The sequence below is a fragment of the Lepidochelys kempii genome, chromosome 2, assembly GCF_965140265.1.
Source record: "Lepidochelys kempii isolate rLepKem1 chromosome 2, rLepKem1.hap2, whole genome shotgun sequence".
NCBI classification, from domain to species: domain Eukaryota; kingdom Metazoa; phylum Chordata; order Testudines; family Cheloniidae; genus Lepidochelys; species Lepidochelys kempii.
The window spans coordinates 74,116,445-74,126,520 of record NC_133257.1 but is presented as its reverse complement, the minus strand read 5'-3'; the positions used below and the strand labels follow the sequence as shown (position 1 = coordinate 74,126,520).

General features: G+C 50.4%; 1 long non-coding RNA gene across 1 annotated transcript; it reads right to left on the bottom strand.

The window, feature by feature from the left end:
* Positions 1-4,064: 4,064 nt before the first annotated feature.
* On the bottom strand, positions 4,065-8,928 carry LOC140905919 (uncharacterized). Its single transcript, XR_012156982.1, has 3 exons — positions 8,820-8,928; positions 7,303-7,363; positions 4,065-4,283 (listed from the first exon to the last, which is right to left on the bottom strand). It is a non-coding gene; the product is annotated as an uncharacterized lncRNA (long non-coding RNA).
* Positions 8,929-10,076: the final 1,148 nt, after the last annotated feature.

Sequence of the window (10,076 nt, the reverse complement as noted above, 5' to 3'; positions counted from 1 at the left end):
ACCTAACGTCACAGGTTGGTACAGAACATCTGCTGACTAATCTTAATATAGCAGACATAGAATGAACCACTTATGGCCCTCCTTACAAAAAGATGCAGAACAATGGCAGAAACAAGACTAGATGCAACTAGTATATTTTGTGCATACATTCCACTTACATACAATTACTACTGCACATAAGCTGTTCAACTGCACTCCTGCAACACAATCTAAAACGACATTTGGAAAAATAGTAGTTCTACTGGAGGTCTGAGAGTCATAGCCAAAGGCATGATAATATATAGAAATTATACAGATATATATATAGTTTTAAAATATAAAATTAGACTGTGATGCATTATTAATTATGTGACTTGTGTGCATGGTTCTTTTCCACCAACCAAGATAGGGTCCCTGCCCTGAGAAGTTTTACAACAGCCATCAGAAATACATCATCAGTACATCTATGATAAATTAAGTACATGAATTCAACTAAAGAGACAGTCACCTAAAAAAAAAAATCACATTTGTCTGAATTGTTTTTCAAGTTAACACCAAAGACGAATATACCTAAAAGAGATTAGAAAAAAATATTTTCTTTATTTTTCAGGCTGTTCACTTTGTGAACTTGATGGCTGTGTGGGGGGGGTCAGCAGGTTTCCCTTGTTTGTTCCATTTCAGAGGAGAGAGAGACATTTCTAAGTATAGAGGAATGTGTGACTAAAATCATAGGAAGATTCAATGGTAGGTGTAGTATAGGGAACAAGTTTTAACTCATTTTTCTGTATTGACTTGATTTCTGTTAACAATTAAATATTATAGAGAATAATAATATAATGTAACAGCAGTGTCTTCCAGTTTTAACAAACAATACCGAACCATAAAAAGCTTTGATAATATAGACCTCATTCCAATTAGTAAACTGTTTCTCCTTCAAGCCCTTCCACAACTCTGCCCATTATCACTGACCCAAACCCTTTTTCCCTGCTAGAGAAGCCTATCTCACTGCTGCCTTAGTATATTTTCCACACTGTCATCAAGTTATACTCTCCCTCCTCTCAATTCCTTCCTCAGAAATCCCACTTCTCCTCATAGTTCGTAACTGATTACTAATGTCAACAATATTGTCACCAACCCATTCCCTATTTTTGTTTTAAAAAGATACTTTAAGAAAAAACTTTTGCCTGAGTTGCCCTAATATATTTTGTAATATCAGTCTATTATTCAAGCTGTGTCACAGGGTACGCTTAGTTTTCAGAGGAGCAGCCGTGGTAGCCTGTATCCGCAAAAAGAAAAGGAAGACTTGTAGCACCTTAGAGACTAAATTTGTTAGTCTCTAAGGTGCCACAAGTTCTCCTTTTCTCTTAGCTTTTAAGAGGGTTAAGGAACACCCTAACCTGTGCCAGGTTTAGCCCATCCTCCCACTGAGAAGGAAATGACATCAGGGTGCACAAGACAGGAGATGTGACTAGAAACCAGGCCTGTTGGGAAATATAAGGGCTGCCTAAGTTCAATCCAACCATAGGCACCCATGGAGAAAAAATGGTGGGTGCTGAACACCCACCGGCAGCCCCACTATCAGCACCTCTTCCTCCCCCCAGGTGCCTCCTGTCCACTTGCAGGCCCAGCCAATCAGCACCTCCCCCTCCCTCCCCACGCCCACCACAGTCAGCTGTTTCACAGCGCGCAGGAGGCTCTGGGGGGGAAGAGGGAGAAGCAAGGATGCGGCATACTTGAGCGAGGGGTGGAATGGGGCGGGAAGAGGTGGGGTGGGGGTGGGTGGAGACAGGTGGGGGTGGAATGGGGGCAGGGCTTGGGGCAGATCTGGGGGTCGAGAACCCCCCAGCACATTGTAAATTGTGAATCCAACAGATGTTTGGGAAGAGAGCAGTGATAATTCTCCAGAGCTCCTAGACAGAAGGCCTGTTCCAGAGACTTCAGGACACATTACCTTGCTGTATAAGAATCCACAACTCAGAGGACTGCAAAGAGGAACCCTTGATAAAGGACTGAGAAGACTTTTGAGCCAAGAGAGAAGACTACATGGTTGCTGAAGCCCATTATAAACTAAAAGGACTGGCTTAGCCAACGAACGAGGGCTGGAAGGTTTTCTGACAATTTTATAGCATTAAATCACATCAAGAAGGGGAGCCATATTACAAAAACACCAATTGTGTTATCCTTGTATACACATTTTAAGGAGTTCTTTAAAATGTCCCTTCACATTTCAAAAGCATTTATTTTTCATAGCATAATATAGACACTTAAAACAAAAAAGAACAAATTGAGAGATCCGAATTAACAGATGCTCAGCTGTCTCCATTGCATAATTTTCCCTTCTCAGGTCCTCACAGAGGACCAGTATTGGGTTTACAATGGCGATGGGCCGACACTGGGAAGGGGCCCATTATGGACCCGTCTAACCTACCCACATGACCGGGTCTGGCCCCTCACGCGGGCCAGTCCAGTGACTTGGCCTTGCTCCGTAAGTGGCTCCCAGCCAGCAGGTCCTGCTTCGCCTGTAGGGGGCTTGCCACCCAGCAGCCAAGCTCTGCCATGAAGGCTGCCAGTGCAGGGCTGGTGGGTGTTTCTGCCCTGGGTGGGCTCTTGGGAGTCATGTCCCAGGGGTCTGCCCTGCTCCCCAGTGCAGCGCCTAGCAGTCTGCTGCCTGCCACTTGTGGGGCCTCACCCACCTCCCCAGGGCCGAGCTGCCTGGGCCTGGTGCACAGGCTGGTCTGGGCTGGTCTGGGGCAAGTGGAAGAGAGGGATGCAGCGCAGGGGGCTTGGCCAGCCCCACCAGGCAACTGGGTCCTGCGGGAGCCTCGCCCAGACAGGCCCCACTCCTGCTTTGGCCTGGCTGATCACACTGCTCTGGAGGGTCCAGAATGAACCCCACTCCGGTACCGGCCACGCTGCCAGCTCAGCCCAGTGGATAGAGTCACCTCCCAGCTGCTGGGGGAAAAGCACAGGAGAGTAGTTTTCTGGGGGGCATGTGAGGGGTGCTGAGCAGTGAGGGAGATGTGTGTTTTGGGGCGCTGTGTGTTTTGAGTCTCTGGGATTCTGTGGGGGGGTAGTTGTGCTGGTGGGGCTCTGGGGAGGGTGCTGGGCGGGCAGGGGGTGTCTGTGGACAGGGAGCCCTTGCGGGGGGGCGGGGCTGGGCAGTGCAGTCCCACCCCCAAGAGGAAGGGGCAAGATGCCAGTGCAGAGCTGTGTGGGCCAATGTTCGTCTGGCAGCTGCTTGTTTGTAAACAATGCCCTCATGCTCAGCTGGATGGAACAGGACTGCCCCCAATGCACCATGCCCCATTTACCCTGTCCAGCCCCTCACTCTGGGGACCAACCTCCCTCCACTGTATCCCCGTGGCATGTCCCATTGCCCCATGGGGGCCCACAAATATGTTTAGACCAGGCCCACAAAAGGTTAATCCGGCCTTTCAGAGGACTAGTGAGCCACACGAGTGTGCACTTTGTCCTCACTCTTGTACTCAGCAGAGTTTACCTGGAGAAGGTAATACAAACTGGGGCTCTATTACCTTTCCTGGAAATTCCACTCCATATCAGGAATCCTTTCCAGGGAAATCACTAGGACTGCTGTGGCCAAGGAGAGTCCTTGGAAATGCAGCTCCAGCGTGGTTCTGCACGTTTCTCGATGGGCTCTGTGGCCAAGTCTGCTGCATCAGAGTTGGGGTGAAACCCAACAGAAAGATTACAGAGCAACTATGAAGGAATCCTCATAGAGATTTTCTCCCCATGAGCTTCCTCCTGAACTTCTTACCACAGGAAAGAATGATCCAGTCCTCAGTCTATGGGAAGTTCCCTGAGTAAGGAACTGGTAAAACCTCAGGATCTGGCTCTGTGAAGTGATCTGAAAAGCAGATTTGGCTGAATTTTTTTCAAAGGAGTTTTAGGAACTGGGCACCCAAATCTCATTGAAATTCAATGGAAGTTTGGCACTTAACTCCCTTAGGCTTCTTTGAAAATCCCAGTCTTTTTCTACATTGGCTATCTACACAGGACGGGACATAACATCCAAAAACGGCACTTCAGACTTATGTTGTTACCATAGTCACATTCACTGGGTAGGTTAAAGGCACAAGGCTACTTACTCACAGTGCACTCAACCCATGATTATGGCCCAATAATACACACCATGGCATAGTTTAATTGATTTAAAAATACATATATAGCTAAAGGTAGCACCCACTGCAGCAGGTCCTTCTGGCCATGTGATTTCCTGGTTTGATTCTTCACCTTCCTTCTTCGATTCAGCAGCCCACTCTGGATGAACTTTGTTTGAACAACATCTGCAACATGAGATATAAGAAAGAGATTGGCAGATGTCAAACTTTTACCAAAGCAGAGGTAGGGCTGGTGCCTTAATAGCAGTTGGAAAACACCACGTTTACGGTGCTGGGAGTTAAGATATCCAACTACAGCATCTTAACAAAGTGCTCTTTGGAGCTATGCATGTGGCTTGATGGAAAAATACCCCAACATAAGTATTAACAAGAAAAGAGTAAAATGAAGCAATTAGGTCTCCAATATAAAAATCCGCATTCACACAGTGAGATTTTGCAACCTCCAAAAGACAATCATTTCTGAATTTCCTTCTTTAATAGCCCAGTGTTAAACTTATTTATTTGAGTCTCTAAGGTGCCACAAGTACTCCTTTTCTTTTTGCGAATACAGACTAACACGGCTGTTACTCTGAAACCAGTGTTAAACTATGCACTGCATAGTTTCGATAACATGAAAGGCAGCATTTAAAAGAAATCAGACATTTGAATCATCTACTAGCCCTGCCTAAAGTAATATAACAGGGGCAGCCAAACTTATTGACCCTCCGAGCCGCATATGACAATTTTCAGAAGTTCAAGAGCTGGGGCATGCCTGCCGGGGCTCAGGGCTTCAGCCCCCCCAGGAAACACCTGTCAGGACTCGGGGCTTTAGCCTTTTGGGGAGGGGGGTCTCGGGTTTCAGCCTGCCTCCTGCTGAAGCCCTGAGCCCTAGCAGGCATGCCCCCCAAGGCTGAAGCTCTGAGACCCTCCTCCCTGCTGGATGGGGGGGCATATGGGGTCACATGCTCCCCCAGATTTTTGCCAGGATTTGCTGGCCCAGCTTGGTCACATCGAGCCCCCTCCTTGCACGGCAGCTGCTAGAGTTGGCAAGCTGGGAGTTGAGGACAGAGGGAGAGGCAGCTACAAACAGCGTGGAGCTGCAGGGAGAACTGCTGATGGTAAGAGGGGAGGTGTGCCTGGGGGAGGACATGACTCAAGCTGTTGGGGGGTGAACCTTTAACCTGTAACCCCCCATCCCATCATGCACCACTAACCTCTGGCAAAGAGCCCTTAGTCTCACTACCCCACCACAGGGCAGAAATTCCGAGCTTCCCCCACCTAGTCTGGTAGACAGATAATGGGGAGGCCAGTGGGGCTCTGCGAGATGCACTTTAACTGTAAAAGAGCCACATGCAGCTCACAAGCTGTGGTTTGGCCACCCCAGTAATGTAATATTTAGCACTTTATAAAGCTTCTAATCTTCAAAACACTTTACAAACTGACAAATTACACATAGGCGCCAACTGCCTGATTTCCCGGGGAGGGGAGCTCGATCCCTGCTCTGTCCCAGGCCCCGCCATCACTCCACTCCTTCCCCCAAAGCCCCACCCTTGCCCCATCTCTTCTTGCCCCTGTTCCACCCCCTCCCCTGAGGGTACCCTATCAACAACTGGTGCCTCCCCATACTAGGGGGGCATGATCTAAATTGGAGATCATATGTCCCTGCCCAGCCAACACCTCTGCCCCCACGCCCAGCCCAGGGCCACCACGCTCTCCCCACCGCACATTACTGGGGGGGGGGGCTCTGTCCTCCCACTGTGCCTGACCTTCCCCTCCCCCCCAGCACATTCCTCTGCTCTCCCTGGAGGGAGACAGCCCAGGTGGGGAGCGGGAGGGAGCCGCTTCTAATGTCGGCCCCTCCAGGTCACTGCTCTGCAGCCCAGCAGCTGCCCGAAAGAGCCTGACTGTGGAGGTGGCTTCCACTCCCTGCCTGGGCTCAGCTGCTGAGGACCATGACTGAATGAGCTGAAAACATGCCGGGGGGGAAGGGGAGCTCTGGCTCACTTGCCCCTGGTCCCCAGAAGCCAAGCTCAGGTGGGGGAACGGAAGCTGCCTCCCCAGCCAGGCTCTTTCAGGCAGCTGCCAGCCGCCACACTGCAGAGCAGCATCCCAGCGGACGGAAGGAGCTAGTCCTACCCCTTCCACTCCCCGGCATCTGGGGAAGTCCCCTCTGACATCGCCCAGCCCTGACTCACCTCTTCCCGTCCCCTCCCCACACCTCTTCCTGCCTCCCAACTCCTCCCCCTCCCCACAGCGCCTCCTACAGGCTGCTCAACAGCTGATTCTGGCCCACAGATGGGTGCTGAGCAGCCACTATTTTTTTTTCGACGCCTATGAAATTACATAAAAACATTCACAACCAAACAGTATTCATTTTTGGCAGTCTTGGTTTTAGGATTTTCAGGGTGCACTGAATTGATGGGGTTAGGCTTGCAGACCCCCATAAATCCACAGTATAGCTTTCCAAAGTTATCATCCTCACTTTCAAAATTCTCCATAACTCCACACCAGCCTATATCAACTCTTATATCCATTCCTACTCTTCTTTTCTCTCTACCTAAATATGCTTTTTTCTACCTGTCCCCTACGCTGAAAATTAATTCCAGTTATAATGAGTAGGGCTCCGTGTATGTCATGGAGGTTGTGGAAATCACGGATTCCGTGACTTTCCACTACCTCTGTGACTTCTGCAGCGGCCAGTGTGGCTGATCCCGGGGCCAGCTGCTCAGGTGGCCCCAGGGACAGCGACACCGGCCACTGCTGGAGCAGCTCTGCAGCCAGCCGCACTCACTGCTGCTTGGACAGCCCTGGGAAGCTGGCCTGGGGACCGCCTGAGCAGCAGCCAGTGCAGCTGACCCCGGGAACCGTTGGTGCTGCTTGCCCCGGACACCCCCCTTCCCAGTAGCAGCCCCCGACAAGAGTATTTATAGTATAAATCAAGGACAGGTAACGGGCTGTGAATTTTTGTTTATTGTCCATAACCTGTCCATGACTTTTTACTAAAAATACCCAGGATTAAATCGTAGCTTTTATAGTGACCATATGACATCTTGTGCTTATATTTTGTATTGACCTGTATTTTATCACCTCATTGCTTTAGACTACAAACTCTCCATCTTCATTACTGCATCCTGTCTGTCTGCTACCCACATAGTGTCTTACATACAAAAGTGGCAAATTCTTTAGAAGCAAAAATATGGCTTACCTTAGAACAGATTCATTGTCCTGTGGAGGGCCAACACAGCAGAAGAACAAGCTCCATCTCCCTGTAAATGGAATAGCACAAGATTAAGTGATAGTCAAAATGTCCACAAGATGACAGCCAGGGAATAATGTTTCAGCTTTGTGTGTGTGTGACTGGGCAATAGATGGCTTCCAAAGACACCAAGGGACCCATAATACTATTGCCAACTAAAGCATGGCTTCTTTAGAACAAGGAATAGGGGCCTTTGGTTTTAGAGCTAAAAGATCACGGCTCTGATTCTGGCTTTCTAGAGGTATGCATGTGGTTTATATCATAATGGTATCTGTTGTCTGCATAGTACGTTTACATTACAAAGGGTTTTTGCCTTTAACTTTATTCATGTCAGGGACTCCAGGAAGATATACATTAAGCATGGAAAAGGTAGAGTCAACCCCTGGGTTTAACTGAGCTCTAAGAATCTAATCACAAACTGGGATTTGCCAACTATTTCCACATGCAGATTGTCAAACAAGTCCCCTGACTCCCCATTTATTTCAGGGTCACCTCTAAACTGTTCCCCTTAAAGTCTTCCATGGACTTGCTTCACTGTAACTCACAGACCTCATCACTTGTGTTCTCTACACTCCTGAAGAATAGGAGGGAGTGAATAGAAAGGTGTAGCAGAGTGAAGGGATGTGACTGGGAAGCAGGGGGAAGTGTGCAGGAAGGTGATGGGGTGTAACTGAAGAGACAGAAGGACAAGGTAGTTGAGTGGGCAGGAGGAAGGGGCGATTGAGGATAAAGTGTGAAGGCTAAAAGGTCATAAAATATCAGGGTTCAAAGGGACCTCAGGAGGTCATCTAGTCCAAAGCAGGACCAATCCCCAATTTTTGCCTCAGATCCCTAAATAGCTCCCTCAAGGATTGAGCTCACATCCCTGGGTTTAGCAGGCCAATGCTCAAACCACTGAGCTATCTGTCCCCAGGGACTAAGAACAAGGCATTTGGGGATTTCTGAGGAAGACAGGGTGTAGGTGACGGTGTGGTTTTCAAGGCAGGTAACTGAAAATGGGGTGTAGGGACAGGAGAACAGCATGTGGGGACAAGGTGACTGAAGACAAGGTGCGGGGGCAGGGGGCAAGAGCACTGGGTGATTCAGGACAAGGTGTGGGGGTAGAGGAAAGCAGTAACTGAGAAAATCGGGGGGGTGGGGTGCACGGGGTAATTGAGGAGCACAGGGGAAGGACACGGGAGGGAGGGAGGGAGGGAGGTCTGGGTGGGGACAGCGGCCCCTGAATAGCGCAGGGTGTCAGTGCATGGATTACGCAGCAGCACCGGGCAGGGGGTCGGGGGGCCGGGCAGCAGGAGGGAGCGAGCGCGACAGGGGTGGTGGAAGGCGGGGGAGGTGTCTGTGTGGGGGCGGGAGTGGCTGAGGAGTACGGGGAGGCCACGGGAAGGGAGGGACGGGCGCCTTCCCGCCTCTTTGCCCTGCGCTCTCTCCCTCACCCTCCAGCGCCCCTGGCCCGCCGCCGCTCTCACCTGCGCTCCCCATGGCGCCTCCGCTCCCAGCCGGCGCCGCATCCCGGACCCCGCCCCAGCGCCGACCGCGCGCTACGTCAAGAAGAGAAACTGTGACCGAGCTTCGACAAGCGCTGACGCTGCAAAAACCCGCCACGCGCCGGCGGACGCATTTCTGCGCGTGCGCCACCGGCCCGGCACTGACTCCGCCCCCGCCCCTCCCTGCCTGCGGGCACCGCCCAGCTCCGCCCCGGGGCGAAGAGGAGGCGCACAGCAGCACGCGGCAGCGTTTGACCGTAACCAGCGGGGCGGAGCGCAGCGGGACCGGGGGGAAAGCTGGGGGAGGGGGCTCGCCCTGAGAGAGTAACCGCAGCTCCGCGCGTCTTCTGCCCCGTCTAGCAGCCGGTCGGTCACCCTGGGTGTTCCACGCCCGGAGCTGGTTTAGACCATAGTATTCGGTTATGACCCACATTCTCTCCGGGTGACTGTCACTAACAGCACCAGCGGCAGCAGGTGTACCTGCAAAGATCGGTAACCGTCCAGAATAAAACAGAGGCACTGAATTTGTTTGCTGTGATGGTGGCTTTACTGGGGGCATCGTTTACCTAGGCAATAAAATCAGGTTAGAGGGTGGTTGTTTTTTTAAAGGTTTAAAAGTGTGGAAATTATTAGGAAAGTGTGTCTGGCTGTGCTGTAGCAATTGGCAGTGCTTGGCTGACAGAGTTTTTTGGGGAAAAACAAGCATTTGAAGATCTGGATACTCCAGACATGCTGCTTTGGATTAGATGTTCCAAAGTCTGAAACATGAGTTGGTTGAGTTCAGGATCCTAACACAGGGAAGAAAGGTAAGCAGCAGGATACGGACCCTGGACTTCAGGAAAGCAGACTTCGACTCCCTCAGGGAACGGATGGCCAGGATCCCCTGGGGGACTAACTTGAAGGGGAAAGGAGTCCAGGAGAGCTGGCTGTATTTCAAGGAATCCCTGTTGAGGTTACAGGGACAAACCATCCCAATGAGTCGAAAGAATAGTAAATATGGCAGGCGACCAGCTTGGCTTAACGATGAAATCCTAGCGGATCTTAAACATAAAAAAGAAGCTTACAAGAAGTGGAAGGTTGGACATATGACCAAGGAAGAGTATAAAAATATTGCTCGGGCATGTAGGAATGATATCAGGAGGGCCAAATCGCACCTGGAGCTGCAGCTAGCAAGAGATGTCAAGAGTAACAAGAAGGGTTTCTTCAGGTATGTTGGCAACAAGAAGAAAGCCAAGGAAA